We start from the raw sequence: 10293 nt of genomic DNA, 5'->3' as shown, positions 1-10293 counted from the left end.
TTATGAATAAATTAGTTCAGGTCGATTAGATTTCATCACCAAAGTAGTTAAGAATAGAATATCAGTTTCCAGGCTGGGCGCGGTGGTTCACATCTGTAATCCCAGCACTTTGGGAGGCTGAGGCGGGTGGATCACCTGAAGTCAGGAGTTCGAGGCCAGCCTGGCCAACACGGTGAAATCCCATCTGTACTTAAAATATAAAAAAATTAGCCGGGTGTGGTGGTACGCACCTGTAATCCCAGCTACTTAGAAGGCTAAGACAGGAGAATTGCTTGAACCCGGGAGGTGGAGGTTGCAGTGAGCTGAGATCGCGCCATTGCACTCCAGCCTGGGGGACAAGAGCGAGACTTCGTCTCAAAAAAAAAAAAAAAAAAAAAAGAATAGAACATCAGTTTCCAAAACTTTTGGATTTGAAGATGGTGGAGTTTTATTATTTGCTCCAATTTGTAGACAAAGAAACTGAGGCTCAGAAGAGAAACTTGCCCAAGATACACGATGAGTAACTGATGCAGTTGGACTTGGGGTGAGCCTCAAGTTCATTACATCTATAAAGATCCTTTTTCCAAAGAAGGTCCCATTCACAAGTCTGCCTGGCTCACCCATTGCATCATTCTGTTTCAATTTTTGATTCAGATAAGTTACCTGAGCCCTACCAAGCCCTGAGTAATATCATGACTTTTGAAATAATATTGGCTGTTCCAGTCCCACTTGTCTTTGTAGAAACACTTGAATCAAAGCTTTGAATCAACACGGCCCAGGACAGCTTTGAATGCAGCCCAACACAAATTTGTAAACTTTCTTAAAACATTATTAGATATTTTTTGCAATTTTTTTTTAGCTCATCAGCTATTGCTAGTGTTAGTGTATTTTATGTGTGGCCTGGGACAATTCTTCTTCCAATGTGGCCCAAGAAAGCCAAAAGACTGGACACCCCTGCTTTAAAGCCTATGAACATGAATAATCTTTTTGTCTACCCATATTTGTGACATGCCTCTTTGAGACATTTGTTAGTGTAAATCAGCGCTTTCAGGCAGCAGGGGACAGTTCCTATTTGTGAACTTGGAAGAGACTTTTAATTAAAAAGTTATGTAGATGACAATACAGGCAGAGTTGCTTAGAAAGCAAAACCGGACAGCTCCTCTTTGTTGACCTACTTCAAACACACGTGGGATTACTTAACTTCATAAAAAGAAAGTCCCCAAGAGAGTAATAATTATTCCTAATAACACCTTTAAAAGAAATGGTCTGGGCTGCTCTGCCTATGGAGTAGCCATTCTTTTTATTCCTTTACTTTCTTAATAGACTTGCTCTCACTTTAAAAAAATTAATAAATAAATGCTCTAACAGAAATGGAAAAAAACTCAATCCAAGAATAGTTTAAAATATTGACTTCCTCAATTGATACTGCAAATCCATGCTCCCAGCACACCCCCTGGCCAACGCTACCACACCACTCTCACACACGACGTGTATTGTGAGGATGGTGAAGCTTGGTTAAAATTTGTTCTTTCTTTTTCCTTTGCTAAAAGCTGAAGTGCTGGCCGGATGCAGTGGCTTATGCATGTAATCCCAGCACTTTGGGACACCAAAGCAGGAGGATCACTTGAGCCCAGGAGTTCAAGACCAGCCTGGGCAACATAGCAAGACCCTGTCTCTGCGAATAATAATAATAATAAATTAGCCAGGCATGGTGGCATCCACCTGTGGTCCCAGCTACTCAGGAGGTTGAATCCAGGAGGTCAAGGCTGCAGTATGCCATGAATGTGCCACTGCACTCCAGCCTGGGCAACAGAGTGAGACCCAGTCTAAAAAATACAAAAAAAAAAAAAAAAAGAAAGAAAAGTTGGAGTGCTGAACTCTATTGCACATTGCTAATCCCCAGTTAGAGTCAGCAGACCTAGGATTGTCTTGTCCAGTTTAATTCACAACTTGTCACCACTTTTTGGGTCCCAGGGTAGCGAATTCATTCCAAGCCAACTTAGATGGCAATAGTTAAGCTTTCAGCCTGTCTTCACTACTAGGTTTTTATCATTGTTTTGTCTTGACACAAAAGATGTCATATTCATAAAATTCCCTTAACAGATTAGTTTTGTGTATTCTTCACACTTCAGCAAGGCGGAACAAAATAACAGCTTACCTAAAATAATTCCAGAATTTTCCATTCAAATTGCGATTTTATGGATTGAGAAGTTACTATGTGCCATGCTGTGTGATTTATCTTGGAGAATATAAGTGATCAGAATGCAGCTTTCAGGACTATACTATACAGTATGCAAATAATAATAAATACCTATGTAGTATTTTCATGTGCCTGGCACCATTCTAGGTGCATAGCATGTATAATCCTCTCATTGTAAGCCACACAGCAACTCTGAGGCAGATTCCTGTGTTAGACTATCTCACACATGAGGAAACTGAGACCCAGAGAGGTTAAAAAACTTGTCAAGATCACACAGCTGGCAGGTAGTGGAGCTGGAATTTTGATTGACACACTCAGGCCCCAAAGTCCACGTTCTTCCCGTCTATACTGGGAACATTATCTCTTTAGGGACAGGATCTGTGTCTTATTTGTCCCTGCATCCCAGCTCCCAGCACTGTACCTGGCAGAGAAAGATCTTAATACACAGTTGAGGAGGAAGGAAAAGAGAAAGTAAGAGAAAGGGAAGAAGAGAGGAGGGATGAGGGAGAAGGACACTAGCTTCAGGGGCACACTCATACAGTGCTCCCCATGGAAATGACGTCCAGGACCCGTTTAGTAGCCATCGCATTCTTCTGAGAGAGAAGAATTGGTGGATAGATCTGTGAAGGTTCATTTCTGTGAGCTGTCAGACCCCACAAAGGAGAAACAGGGTTTTGTCTCTTGACATAAAAGATGTCATACTCTGGCCGGGCACGGTGGCTCACGCCTGTAATCCCAGCACTTTGGGAGGCCGAGGCGGGCGGATCACGAGGTCAGGAGATCGAGACCACGGTGAAACCCCGTCTCTACTAAAAATACAAAAAAATTAGCCGGGCGTGGTGGTGGGAGCCTGTAGTCCCAGCTACTCGGAGAGGCTGAGGCAGGAGAATGGCGTGAACCCGGGAGGTGGAGCTTGCAGTGAGCCTAGATTGCGCCACTGCACTCCAGCCTGGGAGACAGAGTGAGACTCCGTCTCAAAAAAAAAAAAAAAAAGATGTCATACTCACCAATGTCCCAAGATCAAAGATCGGAGCTTATCAGAATCTGCTCACGATTCTTTTTTTCTCTCCCTCCCTCCCTCTCTCCCTCTCTTTTTCTTTTCTTTTCTTTCCTTTTTTCTTTCATTTTCTTTTTTCTATCTTTCCTTTTCTTTCTTTTCTTCTTTCTTTCTTTCTTTCTTTCTTTCTTTCTTTCTTTCTTTCTTTCTTTCTTTCTCCTTCCTTCCTTCCTTCCTTCCTTCCTTCCTTCCTTCCTTCCTTCCTTCCTTCCTTCCTTCTTTTTGAAGAAGCTTTGAGGATCATGACTCTAATAGCAGGAGTAAAAGCCTCTACACTGAGTGAGGGCGCAATTTGCAGGGCACGGGAGCAGAGCTAGGTGGAGAACAATCATTCCACTGGGCCCATTCTCCAATTGTACAGTATTTTCTAATTTTTTTTTTTTTTTTTAGTCAGGGTCTCACTCAGTCCCCTAGGCTGGAGTCCAGTGGCATGATCTTGGCTCACTACAACCACTCTCTTGGGGCTCAAGCCGTCTTCCCACCTCAGCCTCCTAAGTAGCTGGGACTACAGGTGTGCACCACCATACATGGCTAATTTTTTTATTTTTTGTAAAGCTGAGATTTCACCATGTTGGCCAGGCTGGTCTCAAATTCCTAAGCTCAAGTGATCCTGCTGCCTCTGCCTCCCAAAGTGCTGGGATTACAGGCATGAGCCACCGCTCCCGGCCTTCTAATATTTAAAAATATTTAGACCTCAAAATTGTGAAGACTATGCTGATACAATGTAAAAGCCAAGCTGTGGGATGTGGAGAAAAGATAGGGAAAACAACTGTCCCACTTCTCCCTCAGGTCTCCAGAATATCTGTCGTGCCTCTTTAACGGTACTGACCCATGTTCCTGAGATGCAAGGACCTTATTCCTCATCCTTAGTTTAGCGTAAGTGGTTAAACAGGAAGCCTGGGAAGTCAGATTACCTGAGATAACATTAAGACTTTTTCCCTTACTGCGTGGCATTAGTCAACTTACCTAACCTCTCTGAGCCTCTGTTCTCTTATACATTAAATAGAACATAATAATAAGGGAATGTCTCCAGTCACTCAGCAAAAATCTCTGGCATCCCTAAAGGAGGAAGTTGTAGCTGAGAAAAGACTTACTGAAGGAAAGGAAGAGGAAATGGCATTGGCCTGGAGTTCTGCATGCCTTTTTCATGTGATCTTGATGATGGAGAGAGTTATGTGTATGGTTCAGCACGGTGCCTGGCTCATAATGCACACGACAAAGACAGCTCTGTTTCCTAGTATCTGTGCTCTCCGTTCTTTGGTAATAATGTCACTAAAATTTTAGTGGGGTGTGCGTCTAGTTTTAGAAAGATAGAACCTGCGCAGCCTAGCAAAACTCCATCTCTACAAAAAATTTAAAAATTAGCCAGGAGTGGTGGTGTGTGCCTGGGGTCCTAGCCACTCAGGAAGCTGGGGCAGGAGGATCGCTTAAGCCCAGGAGTTCAAGGTTACAGTGAGCTCTGATCACACCACTTCACTCTAGCCTGAGTTACAGAGTAAGGCCCTTTCTCCAGAAAAATAAAGAAAGATGGCCAGGGAGTACTGCAAGGAAAAGGTGAGGTGCATGTGGCTGTGGCTAGAGGCAGGTGTTTACTTAGAGAGACCATTGCCATGATCAAGTGGAGAGAAATGGTCTACACTCAGTTGGAGAGGCACGGTGGGCACCAGGGTGCCTCTGGGTTAGTCAGCCAGAATCTATGAATGCCACAGGGAGAGAGGAAAGCGGGCAGAGAGGGAGAAGGGGGAGGAGAGAGGACACCCAGATTTTCAGCATGGTGACTAAGTCATGGTGACATAATTCACTGAACTGGAGGAGGAACCAGTTTGGGAGGCAAGTGGTGAGTGTCACCGAGGACGTGTTGGGGTGGAGGGGCCTAGCAAGTGTCCCATCCAGATGTCCCGCCGTGTTCCTTTGCTCGTCGCCTCTGTGGAGTGGCGTTTCATCATCAATGAGTCCCGAAAAAGGGTTTTGCAAAGAGCACTCAAATGTTCTGTGCCTGGGAGATCAAAACAACCTCTCAGAGACAGCAAAAACACACCCAGCCCACAGAAGCCCTCGAGCTGCCTCCCTGCCCTTTCTGGTTTGCTTCCCGAGCCTGCAGCTCAGACGGCCCCACCCCATCCAGGATCCCTGCCTGGATAGGAGACAAAAGGTGTGTATCCACAGCACAGAACGACCTACTGTGTCCACCCAGTCAGCAGTGGTTTCTATGAAACATGTGATCCCAGGGTGCAGGGGTTTTTGTTTGTTTTCCTTCCACTGGGTGATCATTTCAGTGACAATAGCGAATGGCTGTGGTTGGGTCAAACATTAATGATAGTTATTTCTCTGTTGCAATTCTGCCCCCTGCAGACACTTTCCTAAAATTCTATTTTGCACCAACTCTATGTTGGCTCTCCTAGGTCTTGTAAAGCTACGAAAGACAGGAAGCAAATCTGCCACCCTGACCTCACACAAGGGGAGGTCAAATTGCAAAAATGGATAAATGTCTTTCTCAGTAAGGAGTTCTAAGCAGGAGCCCACAGCCTTGGAGACCCAGCTCAGCATTTAACCAATGCTTGCTAATGCCTGTTACTACACTAAATCCTTTGTATGTGTTATTTCATTTAACCCTTAATACTAAACAACAGGCTCAGAGGGGGTAAGAAATGTGCCTCACACCACATCACTAATAAATGATGGAGATGGCATTCTAAATCGAACCTGTCTTACTCTAGTTGCCAGTGCTTATAACCATCAGTCCTGGATTTCACATCCCTGATGATATGATCACAATCTACCTTGCTGTAATTTAAGTCCAGGTTTTCTAACTCAGTTTGCCCGATTTGATACTTGCTGTTCTTCAGGTGTGGGCTCCCTGTTTTACCAAAAGGAATGTGCATGGTTTCCTATCATCCACCCAGTGCTAGAAAAGCAGAAGTCTTGGCCATGAAGAAACTCAGTAGTGGTGTCTCTGGGTCTACTTGCTTCTAGAAAGGATCAGTGGGGTAAACAGTGCTGACCAGTCTTGCTGGCCTTTCAAAAAGATGCTGCCTGGTGGAGCTGTCCCTGCAGGTGACCACTTCACCAACAAGTGTAGTACTCCTCCCACCGCTGGCATAATGGTCTTAAGAACAGAAAAGCAGCCGTGTGCAGTAGGTGGTTCATGCCTGTCATCCTAGCACTTTGAGAGGCCGAGGCAGGATGATAGCTTTAGCCCAGGATTTCAAGCCCAGCCTGGGCCACATAGTCAGACCCCCATGACTGCTTTATTATTAAATATATACATATATATATATTTTTTTAAATTTACCCATATTCAGTGCACAATTGAACAATTTTTAGTTAATTTACCAAGTTGTGCAATCAGGTGGAAGAACAATTTTGAATCTCCTTGCATCCCACCACTAAAACATTCACCACAGCTAGGTTAGCAAAACCAAAAACCCGTGGCCAACAACCACAACAAACCCTAGCAACCAGATTCTCCTTGAGCTCCAAAATTTGAGTGAGTGGAAACAAACTACCAATGACTGCATGGTCTACACGACGTCAAGAAGACGGAAGGTAAAGGGACTCGTGATCTCCGTAAGAACTGAAGGGCCCCTTTGGTGATTACCAAAGGAACTCACTGGAAAGTTCAGTGGGCCACTGGAGAACAGCAGCAAAGCCGGCACTGAGAAGAAGTGTGGTCACATGGAGACTGGGGAAACCTCTGGCCACGCTGGAGTGGCCTACAGGTCTGGGCCCTGTGAACTCTCAGACAAACCAAACCAAACCATCTTTCTAGGACAAAGCTCCACCCTGAGGAGAAAAGCCTGGGCATAAAATCCAAACTGAGTAAGATAGGAACAACAGGGCCATAGAAAAGAGGATTTCTCTCAGGTGGCTGGGCATGGTGGCTCATGCCCGTTAACTCAGCACTTTGGGAAGCTGAGACGGGTGGATCACTTGAGCTCAGGAGTTCAAGATCAGCCTGAGAAACATGGCGAAACCCCGTCTCTACCAAAAATACAAAAATTTAGCTAGTCATGGTTGCTGGCATCAGTGATCCTAGCTATTTGGGAGGCTGAGGTGGAAGGATTGCTAGAGCCCAGGGGCTGGAGGTTGCAGTGAGCCAAGATCGTGCCTCTGCACTGCAGCCTGGGCAAAAGTGAGACTCCATCTCAAAAACAAAAAAGAAAGAAAAAAGGAAGGAAGGAAGGAAGGAAGGAAGGAAGGAAGGAAGGAAGGAAGGAAGGCAAGCAGGCGAGAAAGAAAGAAGAGGGGTCAGAGTAAAAGGTGAGAGGAGAGCAAGGAAGAGGAACTGTTTCCCAGTGGGCAGGTGTGCTTATGCAAACCTACCCCAGATGGTGGCAGACAAGCTGGTGGGTCCCTGTGCCATTACCCCCCAGACTCAGAGGTTATAAACCGTAGGGGAGGAGGTGGAGCCAAGATGGCCGAATAGGAACAGCTCTGGTCTACAGCTCCCAGAGTGAGCAACGCAGAAGACGGGTGATTTCTGCATTTCCATCTGAGGTACCAGGTTCATCTCACTAGGGAGTGCCAAACAGTGGGTGCAGGACAGTCGGTGCAGCACACAGTGCGTGAGCCAAAGCAGGGCAAGGCATTGCCTCACTCGGGAAGTGCAAGGGGTCAGGGAGTTCCCGTTCCTAGTCAAAGAAAGGGGTGACAGATGGCACCTGGAATATCGGGTCAGTCCCACCCTAATACTGCGCTTTTCCAACGGGCTTAAAAAACGGCACACTAGGAGATTGTGTCCCGCACCTGGCTCGGAGGGTCCTATGCCCACGGAGTCTCGCTGATTGCTAGCACAGCAGTCTGAGATCAAGCTGCAAGGTGGCAGCGAGGCTGGGGGAGGGGCGCCCGCCATTGCCCAGGCTTGCTTAGGTAAAGAAAGCAGCCAGGAAGCTCGAACTGGGTGGAGCCCACCACAGCTCAAGGAGGCCTGCCTGCCTCTGTAGGCTCCACCTCTGGGGGCAGGGCACAGACAAACAAAAACTCAGCAGGAACCTCTGCAGACTTAAATGTCCCTGTCAGACAGCTTTGAAGACAGTAGTGGTTCTCCCAGCACGCAGCTGGAGATCTGAGAACAGACAGACTGCCTCCTCAAGTGGGTCCCTGACCCCCGAGCAGCCTAACTGGGAGGCACCCCCCAGTAGGGACAGACTGACACCTCACTCGGCCAGGTACTCCTCTGAGACAAAACTTCCAGAGGAACTATCAGACAGCTGAATTTGCGGTTCACGAAAATCCGCTCTTCTGCAGCTACGGCTGCTGACACCCAGGCAAACAGGGTCTGGAGTGGACCTCTAGCAAACTCCAACAGACCTGCAGCTGAGGGTCCTGTCTGTTAGAAGGAAAACTAACAAACAGAAAGGACACCCACAGCAAAAACGCATCTGTACATCACCATTGTACAGATGGTGTATGATGGGCGTAACTAGCTGGGTGCAGTGTTGCACACCTGTAGTCCCAGCTACTTGGGAGGCTGAGGCAGGAGAATCACTTGAACCCAGAAGGCGGAGGTTGCAGTGAGCCAAGATCGCACCACTGCACTCCAGCTTGGCTACAGAATAAGACTCCATCTCAAAAAATTAAAAAAAATTAAAAAATAAAATAGGGCTGGGCGTGTTGGCTCACTCTTGTAATCCCAGCACTTTGGGAGGCCAAGGCGGGCGGATCACGAGGTCAGGAGATCGAGACCACGGTGAAACCCCGTCTCTACTAAAAATACAAAAAAAAATTAGCCGGGCGTGGTGGCGGGCGCCTGTAGTCCCAGCTACTCGGAGAGGCTGAGGCAGGAGAATGGTGTGAACCCGGGAAGCGGAGCTTGCAGTGAGCCGAGATTGCGCCACTGCACTCCAGCCTGGGTGACAGAGCGAGACTCCGTCTCAAAAAATAAATAAATAAATAAAATAAAATAAAATGAAATAAATAAATAAAAGCTCCTAGTTTGCATACCTTTCAGGCTGCTTTCTGTTAGAGAAGAAATGGTTTGGGGTTGCTTTTTATGAAAGGAAAATTCCACTGAGAAATTATTTATTAATTTCTTTTTTTTTTTGAGACAGTCTCTCTCTGTTACCCAGGCTGCAGTGCAGTGGCACGATCTCGGCTCACTGCAACCTCTGCCTCCCAGGTTCAAGCGATCCTCTTGCCTCAGCCTCTCAAGTAGCTGGGACTACAGGCACCCACCACTACACCCAGCTAATTTTGTTTTTTTGTATTATTAGTAGAGACAGGGTTTCACCATATTGGCCAGCTGGTCTCAAACTCCTGACCTTGTGATCCGCCCACCTCAGCCTCCCAAAGCACTGGGATTACAGGCGTGAGCCACCACTCCTGGCCATTATTTATTAATTTCTTATTAATTAATTATTAATGTATTATAATTAATTATTTGTTTATTAATCATTGATAATCTCCCGTACTCCTGTATTACTAACATCACAAAAACAAGACAAAGGTAACTTACATGCCCCATGATGGAAATACAGTGAACTCTTGAACAACAGGCGTTTGAACTGCAGGGGTTCACTTCTATGCAGATTTTCCTTTCCCTCTGCCATCCCCGAGACAGCAAGACAATTCCCTTCTTTTCTTCCTCCTCAGTCTACTCAAGGTGAAGACAGCGAGGATGAAGACCTTTATGATGATACACTTAAACTTATTGAGCAGTAAATGTATTTTCTCTTCCTTATGATTTTCTTAATGACATTTTATTTTCCCCAGGTTACTTTTTTGTAAGAATGTAGTACATAATACATATAACATACAAAATATGTGTTTGACAGTTTATATTATCAGTAAGGCTTCCAGTCAACAGTAGGCCATGAGTAGTTAAGTTCTGGGGGCTTCAAAAGTTGTATGTAGGCAGGGCATGGTGGCTTACACCTGTAATCCCAGCACTTTGGGAGACCAAGGTGGGTGAATCACTTGAGGTCAGGAGTTCAAGACTAGCCTGGGTAATACGGTGAAACCCTGTCTCTACTTAAAAAAAATTACAAAAAATTAGCCGGGTGTGGTGGCACATGCCTATAATTCCAGCTGCTGGGGAGGCTGAGGCAGGAGAATTACT

This window comes from Symphalangus syndactylus, chromosome 12, assembly GCF_028878055.3.
Source record: "Symphalangus syndactylus isolate Jambi chromosome 12, NHGRI_mSymSyn1-v2.1_pri, whole genome shotgun sequence".
Classification (NCBI taxonomy): Eukaryota; Metazoa; Chordata; class Mammalia; order Primates; family Hylobatidae; genus Symphalangus; species Symphalangus syndactylus.
The sequence above is the reverse complement of the archived record's forward strand: the minus strand, read 5'-3'. Positions refer to the sequence as shown.